We start from the raw sequence: 19,847 nt of genomic DNA on the forward strand, positions 1-19,847 counted from the left end.
CCGAATAGTAAGTTTCAAACAAAAATTGATGTAACTGGTACGTTTGTTTAGAATGATGGTGTCTACCTGTGTTTTAAACAACTCCTTGTCACAGGGCAGTATGTACTTAACAATGTTTCAAGGAATTAAGCACAACATCTTCATTTAGTAAATACATTTTATTTATTTATTTTTTTTGGTGAGGAAGATTGGCTCTGAGCTAACATCTATTGCCAATCTCCCTCTTTTTGCTTGAGGAAGATTGTTGCTAAGCTAACATCTATGCCAGTCTTCCTCTATTTTGTATATGGGATGCTGCCACAGCAGGGCTTGATGAGCAGTGTGTAGGTATGCCCCCAGGATCTGAACACACGAACCCCAGGTCACTAAAATGGAGTGCTCCAACTTAACCACTAGGCCAACGGGCTGCCCCACATTTTACATTTTAACATTTTAGCTCTCACCTCAAAAACACTCTGTCCTAAGCATCTCTGTGCTTGCCCATCTTCCAGGTGTACCTGGAGATTTAGCACACTCTATACATATGACTCCTTTTTAAAGCATCCATTTTGGGCACACAAATGGACAGGACTTCAGAAAGATCCATCCAAGGATGACTGTTGCTACATTGTTCACCTGAATACTTCTCGGTGTGTTGATGGATGGCTTAAAAAGTGTTAGCTGGAGGAAGCCTGAGCGTGGATGCAGGAGTGAGTGGGGGCTGCTGCTGCGCCGGCACCAACAGGGTTAACCAGCCTTGCCAGCGTGAACAATGGAAACCGGGCAGCTCTAAATGAAATGAGCTGAATATTTCATTCGGCCACTCAGCTGCCTGCTCCAATTGCCTCCTTTACTAAAATAAGAGCTTAATCTAAAGTGACAACAACATCAGTTTCTGTGTGCTCCAGTCACACTGAACATGACTTCCTTAACATAAACACTATTTACATGGACCGTCTGGATATAGCGGGGAATCAGGAGCGTGCCCAGCTAAGACACAGGGTACAATGAAGGATGAGGAGCAGGCAGCTGAGAATTAACATCAGCAAATGAAAGCCTGACCCTCAGAGGGCATGTCCCTGTTACGTTTTAAAATGAGAGAGCATTGCACCAGTAACCTTAGCCTTTGTAAAGACTATGCCATTTAAAATAAAATAGCACCTTTTCAGTTTAGACACTTAACCAAATGCATTATGTCTGACCCATTTTCCAACTTACGTGACACAAGAGGATGGATCCCTAGCTGCAATTATTAGACTCTTTCAAACAATTGCAACCAATAACCTCCCTCCCCAGCCTCCTTCTCATGGCAGCCTGTACTTCTTCGAGATAAAGAGGGCATTTCCTTCAGTGAGGGCAGGCCAGACGGAGACGTCAGGGGAGTGGGAGAGAAGATGTCACCCTTGAACTGAAGGCTTTGATGTCAGTGTTAGTGGCACCCAGGAAATCCCTTTTTGAAAGTGATTTTCAGCTTGAGAGTTCGGGAAGATTAGAAGCAGGAGTGTGACAAGGCACCAGCCTGTCAGGGCCCACAAAGTAACACAAGTTACTTCCTTCCAGCACCCCAGAATAGATGATGAGAGAGACAGCAATCCCGAATGTGCATTATTGATGGTTTATTTCCACAAGGAGGATGCTATAGCGTTAATTACTTTCACCATGCTAGCCACCCTCTGGGAATTTTAAGAGTCACAAAATATAGAAATATTTAACTTCATCTTAGTAGAATTATTGACAGTTAGTGGAGTTCAGTGATTTTTCCACCAGCTTCGTAGATAAGGAAAGGAAGGCACAGAGAACTTGCTCATACATCTGAAGTCACACAGCAAATCAAAGAGCAATGGGGAAAGAATTCTTTATTTTTTTTCCCAGTAATTGTCTCTACTTCCTTCATGTCACCATTAACACTCTCATTTCTAAAATGGCTCTTCTCTTGAAATTTCCCTTGACTGAGTCTTGCAGAAGGCTGACAGCTGACACTGGATTGTGGCTTCTGGGCTCCAAAGACCTGAGGCTGCTGACAAAATGGTAGCTCTGTTTTTTCCAGTACAGTTCTGTGTGACCTGTTCTCATCCTCCAGGCTCTGTGCCCGAGTGACTGTCCCTGTGGTCCCCGCCCCTGTGGCAGTAGGCTTTAGATAAAGCTCTTATTCACTGAAGAAGAAAGAGACTGATCATTTAAAACAAGGTTCTTTTCTAAGAAAGGTATAGTGAGTGACAGGAGGGAAAATGGGAGAATCGTCAATATCTGGCTAGCCTCTGTAGAATACTCATTAATCAACAGACATTTATTGAGGATCTATGAGATCATCAAGCATTATGTTTGAGGAGAGAAAATTGTCTCTGGCCTCTTGAAGCCCACCGTCTAGTGAAAAGGTTTATCATAATTTGCCAAAAAGAAGAATTTAGACTTCTGCAGAAAGCCAATAAGAATATCACGATTGTGAAAAAATACTATTGTTTTAGTTTGAAATAATGCTCTTCTACTGTGTTTTCATCTTCATTTTTCACTTAAGGGAGCTGTGACTAGAAGGACACCCTTTGGCTCACCACTCATTGAGCACTGATCAGCTCTTTCAGGTCCTATCCTAGATGTGCCCCCGAAAGAATTACACACGTTTTCTCCCAGTCAGATGAGGTTGCCAACGCTTATACAAATATCGATTGTACAATTTGGTGATTGCCTTATTGAGACAGGTATCAAAGCTTGAGGGCGGAGGAGAGATGGGAATAACTTCACCTGCCCTGTGAGACCTCTTCAAACGGCAAGGACCTTGGCATCTCTGCCCAGCTCTTCAGCTTGGTCTAGAGAGTCAACAAATGTCAGCTGCGAATGGCAAAGCCAGTGGGAGTGAGGACCCTGCAAAAATTAAGCTTAGGAGACAGACTTTGCGTGGATTTTTGAAATCATTAGGATTTGTGGAAGGCAATTAGGAAGCTGATTTGTGCCTGGCTTTTCTCTGTCTTAAGTCTTGGCTTCTCTGAGCTACAGTAAGGTTCTTTGACCTCCTCTTTTTCTTTCTCAAGTGAGGATGAGCTTGCCTTCTCTTGGGATGTCCCTACTGCTTCGTTGCCTCTTAGTATGATGGGGCATGATTAGCCAGAGAGAGAGAGAGATGCAGGATTTCTCTTGTTGACGATGATAACACTCGCTTTGAGGAATTTTGGGGCTCCCTCAGAAGATGTCTGAGACAGACTCAGGCAGTCTAGTGTGTCTTCCATTTTCTTTCAGTCAACTTTCCCCTCATTAATTAATAGTGGTCAAGGTCTCAGCATTGACATACTATTGTGTATCGTTGACTAAAGCTGCTCATCATTTTATGTTTTCTAATGCAGGGTATTTTAAGAATATTTTGCCATTCTTACCTTCACGTGCTGTGTGTAAACCATTCCCTGTGAAATTAATCATAAACCCCCTTCTTTCCTCCTTTGCTATACTCATTTTAAACTTTTAGGGAGAGGTGTATTTTTTTTGTGTTGTATATGTTGTAGTTGGCCTTTTCTCTCTTCTTTGAAGATGAGGGACAAAATTTCTGTCGTCCTAAAATAGAAGATAGTATTGTGTCATAATTTTTTCAAGAATAGAAGAGTTTTGCCATGTTTTAATATAACTTCCACACTAAGTACTAGTTTTCATGAAAAGGAAAGTGTTTTAAAGCATAATCCAGACATAAGATTATATGTCTCTTAAGTTTCTGCCTAATCACTTAATGTTTTTATTGTAAGTTTCACAGGGTTAATTACCAGCACAGGAATGAACTTCTCACATATCATCACTGGAATGTCTAGTTATTGGGGGAAGGGTGGGGGTGAATGGTGGATTCCGTTCAGGTGTCCCTCAACCTGTTTATCCTCCAAGCCCTTGTGAAACCCTCTTCTATAATATCAGGTTGTTATTCGGTTGCCCCCAACCCTGAGTGGTCTATAATTTCATCCCATCGGCAAGACCACAACCCAAAGAGTCAGCATCATGATTTTGCAGCAGTTGTTGCTGCAGAAGGTAAATGCCGTGCAGATATTGATGAGCTTGCTAATTTGTTTAGTAGACAGGATTTAGAATGGGGAACAGGATTTGTCTGCTAGCTGTCATCATCCATCAGCCCCAGGCTGCCCCAGGCAGTGGGTTTGCTTTTTGCCAGCTTCTAAATTTGCTTTATTTTTCCTTAGCTTCAATCTACTTTATTCATTTATTGTAATTGGGAGAGTGGTGGTTGAGATAGGAAAGAGAAATACTCATGCCCTACGCTTGAGATTGAAGGCTGTCATATGCAACAGTTCTCTGATATCAGTGGGTTCAGACGTGACCTATTGGTCTGTTGATTGATGTAGTTCGTGAATGAAGACCGTGCTCTCGAATGGGGGTCCTACAGCACAGGATGACTGCAAGACTTGCCAAAGTTGCCCTCAGTCCTACGTCTTTCTCCTTGGCTCCACCAAGATCAGAATTTGTAGTGTGGGATTTTCTTTGGGATTCTCATTCAATTCATTTAAAAATTGTGTTTTGAGTGCCACTATATGTTAGTTATTATTATAGATGACAGAAATATATTGGTGAACAAGACAGAAAAAACCCCTGCTCTAAAAGTACTTAGATTCGAGAGGTGATGGAAATAAGCAAATAAATATGCAATACTTCAAATAGTGATAAATGAAATGAAGTAAATAACGTAGAGTGAGGGGTACAGCTGGAAGTGCTGTTTTAGATAAAGGCCAGCAAAAGTTCTCTGGGGAGATGACACCTGAGACCTGAGTGATGACGAGTCATGGAACATCTATGGGGAGACTTTAGGGAGAGGAAGTGGCAAAGGTGAAGACCCAGAAGAGACACTGAATGTGTTAAGTTCCAGGAATAGCAAGAAAACCAGTGCAGTTAAAGCAGGTGGTGGGGGGTGAGGGTGTGAGAGAATATTAGATAGATGAAATTGGAGAGGAAAGCAGAGTCAGGTCACCTGAATTTTATTGTTAGTGTGATGGGAAGCTGGTTGTTGCTGGAGGAGTGACGTGGTCAGATGCACGTTTTTAAAAAGCTTACTCTGGCTGCTGTGTGGAGAGTAGGCTGTGGGGAGACAAAAGTGGAAGCAGAGCGATCACATGGGAGACCATTGTCACAGTCCAGTCAGAGGTGATTGTGGCTACTACTACAGTGACAGTAGTGGAGTTGGTGAGAAGTAATCGAACGGTATATATTTCATATATTTTGAATGGCTGTAGCTGATGGTTTGGATGTGGAGGGTGTGGAGAAGAGAAAAATCAAGGCTGATGATATTTAGATGTTTTGATTTCAAGTATTGCCTGGTCAGAGTGCCCATAATTAACTCATACATATTGGGGAAGGATGTAGGCTAAGGTAAGGTGCTTACTAACGAGATGTTGTTTTTGAAGACTCAGTAAAATTTGAAATAGCATGTAGAAGAAGAGAAGTATCAGAAGACTCAAGATAAATAAATGTTACCCTGAATTTAAGATAGGAGAACAGATTATCTTTCTAAAATGTTATGTTTTAAAATCCTAGATTGTGTTATTATAGAGATTGTTTCTGAATTCTTAGAGGGAAAGCAGTGTTGACCAGAAGCCAGTATGGCTTCTCTAGGATCCAATCATGCAGAAGTAACTTCCTTTTTTGTTTTTGAGGAAGATTAGCCCTGAGCTAACATCTGCCACCAATCCTCCTCTTTTTGCTGTGGAAGCTTGGCTCTCAGCTAACGTCTGTACCTATCTTCCTCTATTTTATATGTGGGATGCCTGCCACAGTGTGGCTTGATGAATGGTGTGTAGGTCTCTGCTTGGGATCTGAACCAGTGAACCCCGGGCCACTGAAGTGGAAGGTGTGACCTTAACTGCTATGCCACTGGGCCAGCCCCTTACTCTTTTTTTAATGGGTCTAGCCTATTATCAGATATCATTTATAAAGTATAATTTTATGATATATCATAAAATTCAGGGAAATTAGAAAATTGGTTTGGTTGACAGTATGCTAATATGGATTAACAGCTGAAGAACCATATTTAAAGGATATAGATTAGTATATGGTTATCAACCTAAAGAGAAGTCTGTAGTCAAGTGCCACCCATTCTATTCATTGGCTTATCCTCTTTATTACTTTTATTAAGACCTTTGATGAAGGAAGAAAGAAAGTGAGGAAACTAACATTTTGATTACTGCTTTTGGAAAGGACACCCTTGGCAGTTTAACCCATTCTATCTCATTTGGTGCTCAGGAAGTCAGTGATAGCCTCAATGTTGACCAAAACTTAAGGAGATGAAACTTAGTAGTGGTTAAGTAATTCAACATGTAATTTTGAAATCAGTCAATTACAGTAGGGGTTATCTGAATTGATAGTCCATTGTCAAGATATTCTGGTTAATTTTATGTTCAATATAAGCCAACAGTAAGACATAGCTGCTCAAACAAGAGGTAGTGTCACCCTTTAACAGCATTGATAGGAGATTACCATAACCATTGTCCATAACCAATGAGATAATCATCCAGTAAAATGTATACTGATCAGTTCATATTTGTCACTTATGTGTAAAATAATTTGAAGGATATTGGCAATTTAATTCTAAAGCTAGTGAATTAGAGGGATGAATAATCTAGAAAGGAATACTTCATATGAAGAGGAATTTTTTAGCTGGAAAAAGAGAGACTTGGGGAGAATTTCAAAACAGTCTTCAAAAATATGAAAAAGAATTGGCTTTTGAGTCATTTAGGATCTGGCAAGAAACAGATGATGGACTTAAGCAAAATAATGTGAAGAGAGTTTAATAAAGGGAGAAGTTATAAGGACATTTACAGGGTTTTAAAAAATGAAGACCACAGTAAAATGTCACTTCATACTCATTAGGATGGCTGAGAAACAAAGACAAGAAATAACAAGTGTTGGTGAGGATATGGAGAAATTGAACACAGCTCATAGGAATGTAAAATGGGCAGCTGTTGGGAAAAGAGTCTGGCAGTTCCTCAGAAGGTTAAACCTTATGAGTTACCATGTAACCAGCAACTCCGTTCCTGGGTTCATTCAAGAGAAATGAAAATACATGTTCACACAAAAAGTTGTACACAATGTTCATAGCAGAATTATTCATAATAGCCAAAAAGTGGAAACAACCCAAATATCTGCCAACCAGTGAATAAATAAAATATAGTACATCCAAACAATGGAATATTATTTGTCAATAAAAAGAAAGGAAGTGTTGATACATGCAACAACATAGATGAACCTTGAAAAGGGTATTCTATGTGAAAGAAGCCAGTCACGAGAGCACATGTTATATGATTCCATTTATATGTAACGTCCAGACTGCCAAATTTGTAAAGACAGAAAGTAGATTAGTGGCTGCCTAGGGCTGAGAGGTTGGGAAGGAATGGGGAGTAATTGTTAACGGATATGAGGTTTCTTTTTATAGTGAGGAAAATGTTCCAAAATTGATTGTGGTGATGGTTGTACATATGAATATATTAAAAACCATTTTATTGTACACTTTAAATGGGTGAATTGTATGGTGAATTATATCTCAATAAAGCTGTTATTAAAAAGGACCAATGAAGGTTGGTCCAGGACTCTGGGGATAATAATAGCAGGGAATTGTCACTATCCCTAGGCCTGAAGGGACAAGGAGGGGAGCTGTGTGGAGAGACTCCACCAGACTCTGACTGTCACCTGCAAGGAGGGAGCTGCAGAAATATATACCCAGACCTGACTCTTCTCGTACTCTCTGACTCCTGCTGTTGCCTCCTATTTTCGAAACCCAACCAGAAGCTTGGGAACAAAGGAGTCTGTTGATGTGATTCACAGAAATCAGCCTCCTGGGGCACAGAGCTGTGTGAAGGGTGGAGCCTGTATTTGGGTTTGAAAACAAGTGCTTCTGTGTATATCCAGAACTGGGACCAGTAGAAGAAAGTTAAAATTGGATGTGTTGCCTCAAAATGAAATGAATTTTGATCTCTGGAAATAGAGTTGGACTGAATTGGAGATGATGATAGTGAAATTACAGGGAGGATTGCAGTTTTAAGTGAAGGATTGAATTAATTACCTCTGAAAGTTCCCTTGCAATTCCAAGTTTCTGCCTCTAACCACTGGCATATTGGCACCAATTGTATTATCTTTTGGCCAGCTGTGATCTTGGAAGTTCAAGATTTGGGCTTTGGCCAATAGAACATAGAGCAGGTAACTTTTGATGAAAGAGAGAAAGCAAAGGAAATATTCTAAGTATGGGGTGTTCACCTTGAGTTCACTGAACAAATAAATTAGATTCTAATGTGGTCAGAGACAGTTTGAGGAGAGCAGTGGCAGAAGAAAAAGAAAGAAGCTGGTCATCAAAGAAGATGTAGGATTTGGAGAAATAAAATTTTCCTACTTAACAATTTTGCTGATTGTGTATATTAGTTCACTTTCCTTTTTAGTTTAATATGACACTAAAAAGATGGCACTTGAATATTCTAAGAAAATTATAGTCGGCTTTCATGGTGCATGAAAGATGTCAAAGAACCATGTGTGTCTTCTCTCCTGCATGTTTCCCTAGATCCCCTTCTGGATTTATAGGGCAAGTGGTGGATCCCCCATGGGCATCTGATTCTGGGCTATGGATGGAGGGCGTTCTTTATGCGACTTCTCGCTCTTTTTGCAGAGACAGGATCTACAAGGGTGGCATGAGTGTGATCTGAGAAGAGAGTAGAAGGTTACTCAAGGGATTGCATTAATGGAAATGTTGTATTCAGCAACTCCGTGCTTTGCAGGCTACTTATGGTGATGACTTTAGAGAAGTTATTTGATGAGTTTTGTGGTTTTCTAAAATTAGTACTTTTCTTTTATGCCATGTTTTATATACTGCATTAAATATATAGCAGTATAATCATTTATATGGTCCAGTGCCAAAATACAGAAATGAAGATGCTCGTTTACAACTGTGGACAATATCCAAATAAACCACTGATATACCTTGTCAACTTACATGGATGTAGGATTTGGAAGAAGTACTCAAGACTGTGGAAGTATACTTTTCTATTTATTTTATTTCTGCACATCCACATATATCTCATAAATACTTGATAAAATACTTCTTGGATTTTTAGAAATTACCTTAATTTTTCCCCCTTCAATATTATGTACAGTAAATTTTACGATTTACTAAAGGCCAGTAGTTTTAGATTACTTGTTCTTTATGTCTACAAGTACTATTTTAATTTTTATTAACTTGCAACTCAAATTATTGTCACTTCATTGTAACAGATGGCATTTCATTGGTATAGGACGTTGGTTTTGCTATAGGACCTTTGGTACAGGATTATTGTTCAGATATGCATTTACCAGTTATATGACAAATATCCAGAAGTACGACTTTCTCAATTGCTTCCAATTCCATGTATTTATGTATGTTGTTTTAATCTTCACTGTTGTTTTTTGGTTTCACAATGAAAGAGAAGAAATTTCTCTGTTTACAAGTTTTTTTCATGAGTTATCTGGCTTTAGCGTAAGAAATATTTATGAATAATATATGGTTAATATTAGAACTAAATGATTCAATACATATAAGATAATACACAGGGCCCGGTATGTAGTATTATAAATGTCATACACAAACCCTAACGCATAGTAGGGCTTAATAAAAGATAGCTATGGTGATGGTGGTGATGGTGATGATGATGATAATGATTGTAGAGCATTATATAATCATCAGCGTCAATTTCACATAATGACTTTGGGGAAAATCAGGTAATTGAGTAAAATCTTTAAAACCTTTAATCTTTTAAATTTGTTTTTTAAATTCCACATATTTTTTTTTTCTCCCTAAAATCCCAATACATAGTTGTATATCCTAGTTGTGGGTCATTCTAGTTCTTCTGTTGTGGGATGCCTCCACAGCATGGCTTGATGAGTGGTGCCACGTCTGTGCCCAGGATGGAAACCCGCTAACCCTGGGCTGCCAAAGCAGAACATGCAAATGCAAACCTAATCATACAGCCATGGGACCAGCCTCTAAATTCCACATGAATCTTAAGTATAAAGCATGAAACTTAACATGTACTCAGCATTAGGTCTCATCAATAGACCCTCAAAAACATGATTGTAAGGGGTTTTTTGCCATTCCTGAAAAAATGTGAGACAAATGTATCCAGGATGATGCTACATATTTGTTCTTCTGGATTATCTAAAGCCTAGTCATATATCAAGTCAGACCACCACACCTCGGCTTTTATTTTAGCATTTATTGCATGTGTTGACCGTATGAATTTAGCTGCCCATGATTTATCAGTATATGATGAGCTTTAAGGAATTATCTTTCTTAAACCCAAATGGCCATATAAAGATTTTTGTACTTTTTAAAAGACTGTTATTGAAGACACTACAAATTCAGTCCTGTCTTTTAAATAAAGATTCATTTGAAAACAAGCACTTTTGGTTCCTAGTCAGGACTAGGAAAATTTTTGTTTGAGAATATAAATTTCTTTTACATTGTAACCTCTGTCCCGGACTCTGTACATACACATCCAAATGGCTACTTGGCGGCTCCGCTTGGGGCATGTAAGTGAGCCCCAGATGTGCCCCACACACCTGCTTCCCTAGGAGTTGTCCCTGGCTCAGTTAAAGACAAATCCATTCTTCCCACTGCTCAGACCCCAAACCTTCCTTCATCCTTGACTCCTCTCTTTCACATATACTCCCCCTAATGCCTTAGCAAAACCCTGTCAGCACTACCTTCAAAATATTTACAGGATCTGACCACCTCTCCTCATCTCCGCTATTTCTAGTCTGGTCCAAGCCACCATCATTTCTGCTTGTGGCCCTTGCCTTCTAACTGGACTCCTACCTTTGTCTGTCTTCACTGTATTTTCATATGGCAGCCAGGGTGAGCCCTTGAAATGTAAATCAGATTAGTCAGATTATGCCCTTCTCTGTTTAGGACCTTCCAATGGCTTACTTCCTCTGGGGAGTCCTTACTATGACCCTCAAGGAGCGCAGTCAGCTCCCCCTGCCCGCCTGACTTTATCTTCTACTACTCTCCCACTCACTCACCCTCCAGCCATTACTGCCCATAGCTCTTTCTTGAACATGCCGTGCACTGCCTTTCTTAGGGCCTGTGCGATTCTGTAAGGTTCCCTCTGCCTGCAGTGCTCTTGCTCCAATACCGCATGACTCATTCCAGCACTTTCTTCAGGTCTTGACTCAGATGGTACCTTCTCAGTGAGGCCCTTCCTTCTACTCTATCTAAAATTGCATATGGCCCTGCCATAAACACTTTCTATTGTGCCTTGCTTTAATTTTTCTCCTTAGCACTTACCTAACATAGTATATAGCTCTTCATTTATCTTGTTGACTTTTTCTCTCTCTGAGTAGAATATTAGCTGCATGAGGGCAAAGAACTTGGTCGTTTTGTTTACTGCTCTATCTCTAGAGCCCAAGATAGTTCCTGGCAAATGGAGACGTTCAATAAATATATGTTGAATAAATGAATAATTCAAAGTTGACTTTGGCTCGTATTCAGTATTTATGGCCAGATAAGTCATAAATAATTCACATTGCTTTCTTCTTGAAGTCCATGTAGGCATCTTTGAGGTTACAGTCAAATTCTTACCAAGTTATTTTTTTCATTCCTACTCTTCCTGAAGTATCTGTCTGCTATGATAACATCTATCACGTCCCCATTAATTAACAACGAGTCTTTTGTATTTACTTATTCAACATTTTTTGAACACCAAACTGTGTGCTGGTCACTGTACAAGGTTCTTAAGAGACATGATCCACCTTTTTAAGGACACTTCCAACTTAGTAAGGCAAGACTAACAAATAACCCATATAGAAGGGACTTTTTTCATATATAAGAGAGGGCTGTTTCAAGAGGGATTTATAAAATACCCAACTGAGATTTTTCAGAAATATATGCTCTCATCCCATCCACTGGCTATAAGTTGGAGTACATGACGTGAGTATTTTAAAAAAGATTTTCTAAGTGACTTCATTAATCCACACATCTGCCATTAAGAACCACTGATTTAATAGTCACGCATGTATGTATTGTGCTTCCAGACAGACAAACACAACTTACACCTTATTTATCAGGGCCGGCCTTGTACACTCGTGCTGTAATTGAAAGTTCCCTAACTTAAAGAAACATGTCCGAATCTATCAACTTTCGGGTAACAACAAAATGTATTAATACTAAAAATAAACATACGTATTTAATTATACTTGTTTCCTCCTTATGAAACAGGATGTTTCGGTTGCTTGTTTGTTTGGATTTTTTTAGTTTGTAAGAGTAAAGCTGCCACTTGATCTGCAGTAGTGTCTGGCTTTTTGGGCATTTGTTGTGGCCGTGCTGCCCTTTTGCCATTTGTAGCTGAATGGGCATCTGTGTACTTCCCGAGATACGGTTCTCAACCCAGTAATGCATGCCTCCCACAGGCGAGACTGCTCTTGTGTGTTCTATTTGTGATTGCCACCTCACATAAAAATTACGCTAGTGCAAAGTCTGAAGACTAATTTTCTCAGTCCAGTGCATACTGCCCTATAGATGCCCCCACCTTGGGAGTTTTACTTGTTTTGAACTTCAGTGGAAATTTCAGGGCCTTTTCTTTCTGATTAGTTGCTTGTTACTGAACAAACTTAGAAATACAAAACTCTTACTGTATTATCCTCGTTCATCTTTGTATTTGGGTAAAGATGGACATGTGGTCTAAACAATTTGATATCATCATTTTGACCTTAGCCATCATATTCTTTGGTTTTCCTCAGTTTACTCTCTTGTGCATTCTATTTTCCTTTTTAAAAATACGTCAAGAGCATGGGACAATTAAAAATACTTGCCCTTGAAAAGAAAAGCTCCAGGAGTCTCAGTTTGGGAATGGGGTTTATCTCTGGATTCTGTGAGCTGGGTGCACGCTAATTTACCAGTGCTGGAACCAAATGGGTTGAAAATCGTTGTTTTCCCACCAGATGGGTTATTTTAAAATATCACAAAACTTCTGAGGTTATTTACATTACAAATGTGCTTCTTCGCACACATCAAGAATTGAGTACCATGTTTTGACAGTAACTCCTTTATGAAATTATATGTTGCGCAAGTGGAGTAAAATTCAAGTCATTCTCTAGGGAGCAGGCTTATGAATCTGGATGAGGTCACACCTCTTTAAAGATGCAGTTTGATAATCCGACATCAAAACAAAGGAATTCTGTTAATCCTCTCACAAAAGTGCAAATTGCTAATCAGATCCCTGGGCTGGGCTGGCAGCTTGGTAAACAATGAGCTTGGCAGAAGAGCAACTTTGGGCGGATAGATAGCTGAGAAGCTTGGGGTACCAACTTTGCCCCTGTGTTAGCCCAGTTGGGCCTGTTGTTTTGAAACAATTATATGTGTCAATGGAGGTGGTTCTTGGAGTGATTGTGTTCTTGTGCTTTTCTCCTTCAATGTTAATGATGATGCAAATCAATCTTCCTGTCTTTCATTTCACTTCACTCGTGTATAGGCTACTAGGCCCCTATATTCTTTTCACTTGGATGCATGTGTCTTTTGAATTTCATTACACATTCCTCTACAAGCCCAGAGGGTTTTCCTTCCTTCCCATAAATAGTGTGGTGGTATTTGAAAAAGGAAGAATAAATCCTAACCCAACTGAAAAAAGAATTTTCTTCTGGAAGGTGTAATAGTTAGGATTCTTTTTTTTGTACATGATCAAACCCAATTTAGGCAGCTTAAGAGGTAAAGCTGGAATTTGTTGGGTAAAGGGATACAAGGAAGGCAAATAACCAGATTGCAGGGAGGCAGGAATGTAGATGGACCTCAGGAACAGCTGGAACCAAGGAGTCATACTCGGCCATATACCATACTTGAACTCGGCCGGGGCTTCATACTTTCCCTTGTCTCCATGTCACTTTGGATGTCAACTTGATTCTTGCTGCAATAGAGATTTCTCCATATGGAAGGAAAGGTCACCATTGATGACAGCACTGGAATTTTACAGCTTGCTGCTTTTTCCATTCTGCTTAAACATCTCAGGGAAGCACTCTGATTTGGCTCCACTTAGATCAGATGCTTGCCCCAGACCAAATCCTATGTATATAACTTCATATTTGTCAGAGTGTAGAAAGTGCTTGCTATTTGTCTTACTCTGTCTTCTTTGGACTTCATGAACTATATAATCAGCCTGAAAAATTCTATGACCTGATGATCGTGTTAGCATGGAGAATTATTTTGCACATCTCATCACCACTCTTAACTCTTGCTCTAGTTGACCCTCTTGGCATTTCCAACTTTCACCCAAATGTGACTGAGTCAACTTGAAAGTGAAAAATACAACTTCTTCATTCTAAAAGGGGCTTTCATTGAGAGAGTGCATTATTTTGAATACTTCCAGCTAGTTGTGTGACTCCTGTAAAGAGAGCATTTGTAAATTATTTGGGTGCAATGTGTACGTTGAGAAGGGGTGAAAATTATAGTGTTGGTTCTGGAGCCGTCTTCCAATAGGGTCAGAGCTGTGTGCTTCTGCTGCAGTACAGTATGGGCCGCAGTCAGATGAATGATATAGTACACGACAAATCTACATGTGAAAGAGGAGAAACGTGTCAAAGGTAGAGGTTTGGGGTAGAGGCTGCCCCGGTGGGGCCGTGCTACCCACAGCCAAAGCTTTCTGAATAAGAGCACTGTCTTTTTAAAAGCAATAGGGGGTGAGGACTGAGGGAGCGCTCGCAGCGGTAAGTATAACACAGCTGTGCTCTGTTTATGCTTCGGCTACAATAAAAAAGCTATAAAATGTGAGATGTCATAGCTCCACTTTGCTTTATTTATACTATTTCCTCTGAGCTCTGTCACACTGCACATTCATCTGCTAAGTTGCAGCAAGAATGGAGATTAAAATATCACAGCTCAAAATAGGAGTCAAGCGGAAGGAGATTCATCATAGCCCTATTAAAAATATGTAAATATGGGAATGAAGTCATTTTAAAGCTATACAGCGCTCCTCCTTTATGAGTTAAGATCCCTTGAGCAAGTGGTGGGCTGGGCAAAGGATAGAGCAAGGGTGCTTGTTTGCCATTTCTTCTACCCATGGAAATTCTTTTAAGATTAAAGACTGTTAGAATTGCAAATTACACATGTTTTCCTATAATCACGCCTTAGTTAATAATGGCAGGAAATCTAATGCAAAACAAGACAACAAAAGATTTGGTAATTAAAGTTTATATATTGTTCACTTGGTTAGGATTATTAAAAATAAGATATGAAATCTCCTTCTTGGCCTCAGCTATTAATGAATCCTTGAGAACTCTCCAGAAGTATCTCTAGGTAGGAAAGTTCCAAGAAGGAAATTGAGACTTGGAGGCATGTTCTGGCTTTCCAAAATCCAGTGGCTAATGGCAAAGCCGAGACTGGAAGCTAGGACACCTCCCTAAAACTTTGCTAGTAAATTACTTCTTTTAGCATTTCCTATGTCTCTAGTCCTGACAGAGCTTGACTCTCTGCTGGCTGTATGGTGCGCTTAGGAGAGTAAGGAGTAGAATTTTTGGGTGGAAGTCTGGAATATCTCAAATGGTATTAGTAAGACTTTCATGCTCTCTTCTGCGTGCTGCTGATGTTTTGGCCTCCTTATTTTCCAAGTGTGCTATTGTAGCAATAATAAAGACCAACACTTATTAAGTACTTACTGGATACCAGGAATGGTTCTCTGTGTTTTATATGTATTAATTCTTTTAATTCTCACGACAGCCCTATGTAGTAGGCATTATTACTCACATTTTACAGATGGGGAAACTGAGGCATAAGATCACACAGCTAGCGAGTGAGAACAGGAATTCAAACTGAGCAGTCTGGCTTCAGAGCCTGCACTCTCAACCACTATTGCCTTTCCAAAGGATTAGAAAAACACTAGAAAGAGCTCTTGGCCGAAAAAGAGGAGAACTAGTTGCAGGCAGTCCTTCCATTACCCTGGGAAACTAATTTTCCTCACTGTAGAATGAAATGAAGAAATGATTCTGTCCCTTCCAGTTTCAACTTTGCACGCATCTATATACCTCATGAAAATAAATTTTTTGAGCAAGAACTTTTTTCTGCATTCTTTTTTAACTTTATTTTCAGAAATGGTTATGTTAAACATTTTGGATATACAGTGATTCTAGAATTTCTTTTGTCCTGCACTTTTCACTATGTTTTGGTTAAATTCTTTTTTTTTCCCCCTGAGGAAGATTAGCCCTGAGCTAACTGCTGCCAATCCTCTTGTTTTTGCTGAGGAAGACTGGCCCTGAGCTAACATCCGTGCCCATCTTCCTCTACTTTATATGTGGGACGTCTACCACAGTGTGGCTTTTACCAAGCAGTGCCATGTCCGCACCCGGGATCCGAACCGGCCAACCCTGGGCTGCCAAGAAGCTGAACGCACGAACATAACCGCTGTGCCACTGGGCTGGCCCTGGTTAAATTCTTTTGGTTGCAATTAATAGGAGTATCACAGCTGGCTAAAGATCTTCTCGCTGTGTGACCTTGAGCACATTTTTAAATCTCTTCTGCCAGTTTTTTCATCTGTAAAATGGGTGTTGTGAAAATACCTCTCCCATAGAGTTGTTGTGGGAGTTAAGCCAGATATGACACAAAAAGCACTAAGCGTGGCGCCTGCTGCTAGTAACTGCTGTAAAATATCAAAGTGTTTGATTAAGATTACTACTGATCACCCGAGTCTCATGTAACATCTCTGTCTCTCACTCCTTATGCTACCAGTTCTCCTATTGTGATTGGAAATCATTTAATCTTTTTGTGCCTGCATTCATGAAGGAGAAAGGTTAAAGTTCTATCAAAAGTACTATCTAATTGAGGTAGAAATATTAGCGTGGGGTGGAACTTTGGAAATTTCATAGGCCCCCCTTTAATGTGATGAATATAATACCCTGAAAGATTGAGTGACTTGTCTGACGCTCAACCAGCTGGTAGAGCATGGAGGGAAAGCCTACAGACCTTAACATGGTTTCCAGTGTCACACTGCTACCTACGGAGTTATTAAATAGCACACGTGAAGCTTCTTGAAATTTGTAAAAGGAACCACAACGCACGTCGTAAGGATTTAAGTTAGGCAAATTGCTAGAGCATCTCAGATTTATAGCAATTGAAGATTTAAATCATGTATCTTTTTGGCGGACTTCACAAGAGGACTTTAGGAAATATGCTTTCGGCTGGCAGGGAGTACTAGTGGTCATCTTTCTTTTTGACTCTTAAGAAATTGATGTTCTGGTTCCTTTTGTCTGTTGAGTGGCATAACGTGATTTTCAATAGTATGAGAAGAAGTGTACCTGCTTAGGGAAGGTATAAAGGGATAAAGAAAAAAGATTTTTTTATAGCAAATTGAGTAATTTAAATAGGGAAATAATCTGGCAAAACATTGTAATAATTTTTGACACATCTAGTTGGTTCAAAATTTATCCACTTCTACTCTAATATACAAAGAAAAATGAGCTGTTTCCCTAATGTATTCTTGCTCCTGAGTCCATACTCTACTGGGCAGATTGGAAGGTAGTAAAAAGTGAACCCAAAATAGCACAAAATAACTCAGTGTCTTCACTATCAAATCATTTCTTTCTGGTTGTTACTTTCTCAGTTTCCGCATCCAGGCTGGGGACTAGGGTGGGTGGGGTGAGAGGTACCGTGGGTGTAAAATGTCAGGAGGCTCCCCTCTCAGGTGGCACCCCTGCACTTAGACAACCCTGAGAGGGCTGCCTCCTTTCATTTTGTGCCCTCCCAGGTGCCTCACAAGCCTCACCTTCGTGCTGGCTCTGCCCCTCTCCCCACTAAAGAAACTATCTTTGAGGAGTTTTTGTATCATTGTGGCTGGGTTGGAGGGGAATGTGGAGTATCACATTTGTGCATGCTGGCCTCGGGGTTGTCCTCTGTATCCTTCCTGCTTCCGCCTTCTGATAGTGTCTCTACTGGTGGGGGCCTCTGTTCTTGCTGATGTAATTGGCACCCCTGGATTTTGAGCCAGGACAGCTGCTACTGACCTACCATGCCCTTGAAGTTGAGGTCCCTCTTCGTTTCACTATCCCAGGGCTTTCCCAGTCTTTCTCTGTGTTGTGCTTGCCTGTGTGTGTGTGTGTGTGTGTGTGTGTGTTTGTCTGTGTGTGTGTCTGTGTGTTGGGGAGGGAGAGGATGGAACAGAGCACAGAAATTTTCAGGTTCCTTGCACATGCATACAACCTGTGAGGAATAACCAATTTTGGCTCAATCTATCTGGCACCTTCCCTCACCAGTGTTTGTTTTGTTTTGTTTTGTGGTGAGGAAGATTGGCCCTGAGCTAACGTCTGTGCCAATCTTCCTCCACTTTGTATGAGGGATGCTGCCACAGCATGGCTTGTTGAGAAGTGCATAGGTCTGTACTCAGGGTCCAAACCTGTGAACCCTGGGCTGCCAAAGCAGAGCACACGAACTTAACCACTACGCCAATGGGCTGGCCCTATCACCAGTGTTTTTTTTATTTCTCCCTCACTAGGTTAGATGAACACAAGACTTACAACAAGGATTCCCTGAGAGGTCTGCGACCTCTCCCATCCCCTCCCTAACAAGTAATGTCCAGGAAAGTGAACTGTCAACCCACAGGCCCTTAGATTCCTTTATCCAGCTGACGTTCTCCAGCCCCTCCTCCTTACAGGTTAAATACCAAGATATGGGGAAAGCCTGGCCCCTGCCTCTGACTTCTGCCTCTCTCCTCGCCCTAGACTTCTCTCGCTTCCTCCCTGGGTACATGAGAGTTCCCACACAGGCTCCATCTGTTTAGGATCCACATTTTGCTTTTTCACCTGGAAATGTTTTGGAAATCTTTAAACTGCTTAAATTCTGTCATTCAAGATTGGTTGCCTCGCTAAGTAAGCTGATTAAGAGCCCCTTTGTTCTAGATAGTAGCTGACCTCCCGCCTTGTAAACCGGGGTGTCTGCTCTGGGCCAGACCTCCAGGAGCTCATGATCGACACAGAGGGTATGAGGGTAAAGAAGAGTTATCATCACACATACCTGAGACATGTGAAGTAGCACAGGTTATTTCATGGGCTCTCATTCCTTACCTTCCAGCCTAGTTCCTACTCTCAACTTAGAATACTCTCCCTTTATTATTTGCATATCCTATCCTAAAGCAGCGTTTAGGTCCAAGTTCAGCTTCTCCCAAAGGACCTACCCATTCATAATCTCTTAGTGTCTCTAAGAATTTGAGGTGCGCGTACTTCCTGAGTTATGGAGGATGCAGACGCGCAATCCCATCCACTGTGGTAACTTTTATTATATGATTGGGTATGGTATTTTATGGAAGCACAGAGAAGGAGTGCCTCATTTTGCCAGGGAGGATCAAAGGTGATTCCCAGAGGAGTGAACACCAAGTTAGGAGATAAAGATAAATCATAGTCCTGTAGTTGGACAAGATGGGAAGTATGTTTTTGAAAGAGCAAATCTCATTGAAGAGCAGGCCCTTGTCTATCATAGTTACCTTTGTCTCCCTAGCGTAGATCTTAGCATATTGTACACACTTAAATATTTATTGCATCACCGAATGACTGACTTTTTCTTGAAGGCTGTTAAAGTTGGTCATTTTGAGCAGGAGTACAACTTGATAAGATTTATGTTTTATAAATAATAGTATAGCAACATTGTAGTAAGTGAGTCAAAAGGTAGTGAGGCAGGGAGCCTTTGTAGTCGCATGCTCCACGAAGACTCCTGGGAGAGACGCCTGTCAAGTGACCCCCAATCTCACTGCAGATGCTTCGAGATTATGTTAGAGAACACGTCACTCCACGGCCTCCACCAAAACCTAAAGACAATAAGAATATATAATGTCATAAGCATTTAGAGGCCATTATTCTTGAGAATTGAGTTTTTAGAATAAAGTTGTCATTGAAAGGTATAAAAAAGTGCA

At 40.5% G+C, this 19,847-nt stretch overlaps 1 protein-coding gene across 5 annotated transcripts in view; it reads left to right on the forward strand.

Annotated features, from left to right (window-relative positions):
* The window catches only part of SOX5 (SRY-box transcription factor 5), a 952,037-nt gene that overhangs the window by 147,023 nt on the left and 785,167 nt on the right, over window positions 1-19,847 (forward strand). The gene's annotated exons all lie outside the window — the stretch shown is intronic.

This window comes from Equus quagga, chromosome 1, assembly GCF_021613505.1.
Source record: "Equus quagga isolate Etosha38 chromosome 1, UCLA_HA_Equagga_1.0, whole genome shotgun sequence".
Lineage (NCBI taxonomy): Eukaryota > Metazoa > Chordata > Mammalia > Perissodactyla > Equidae > Equus > Equus quagga.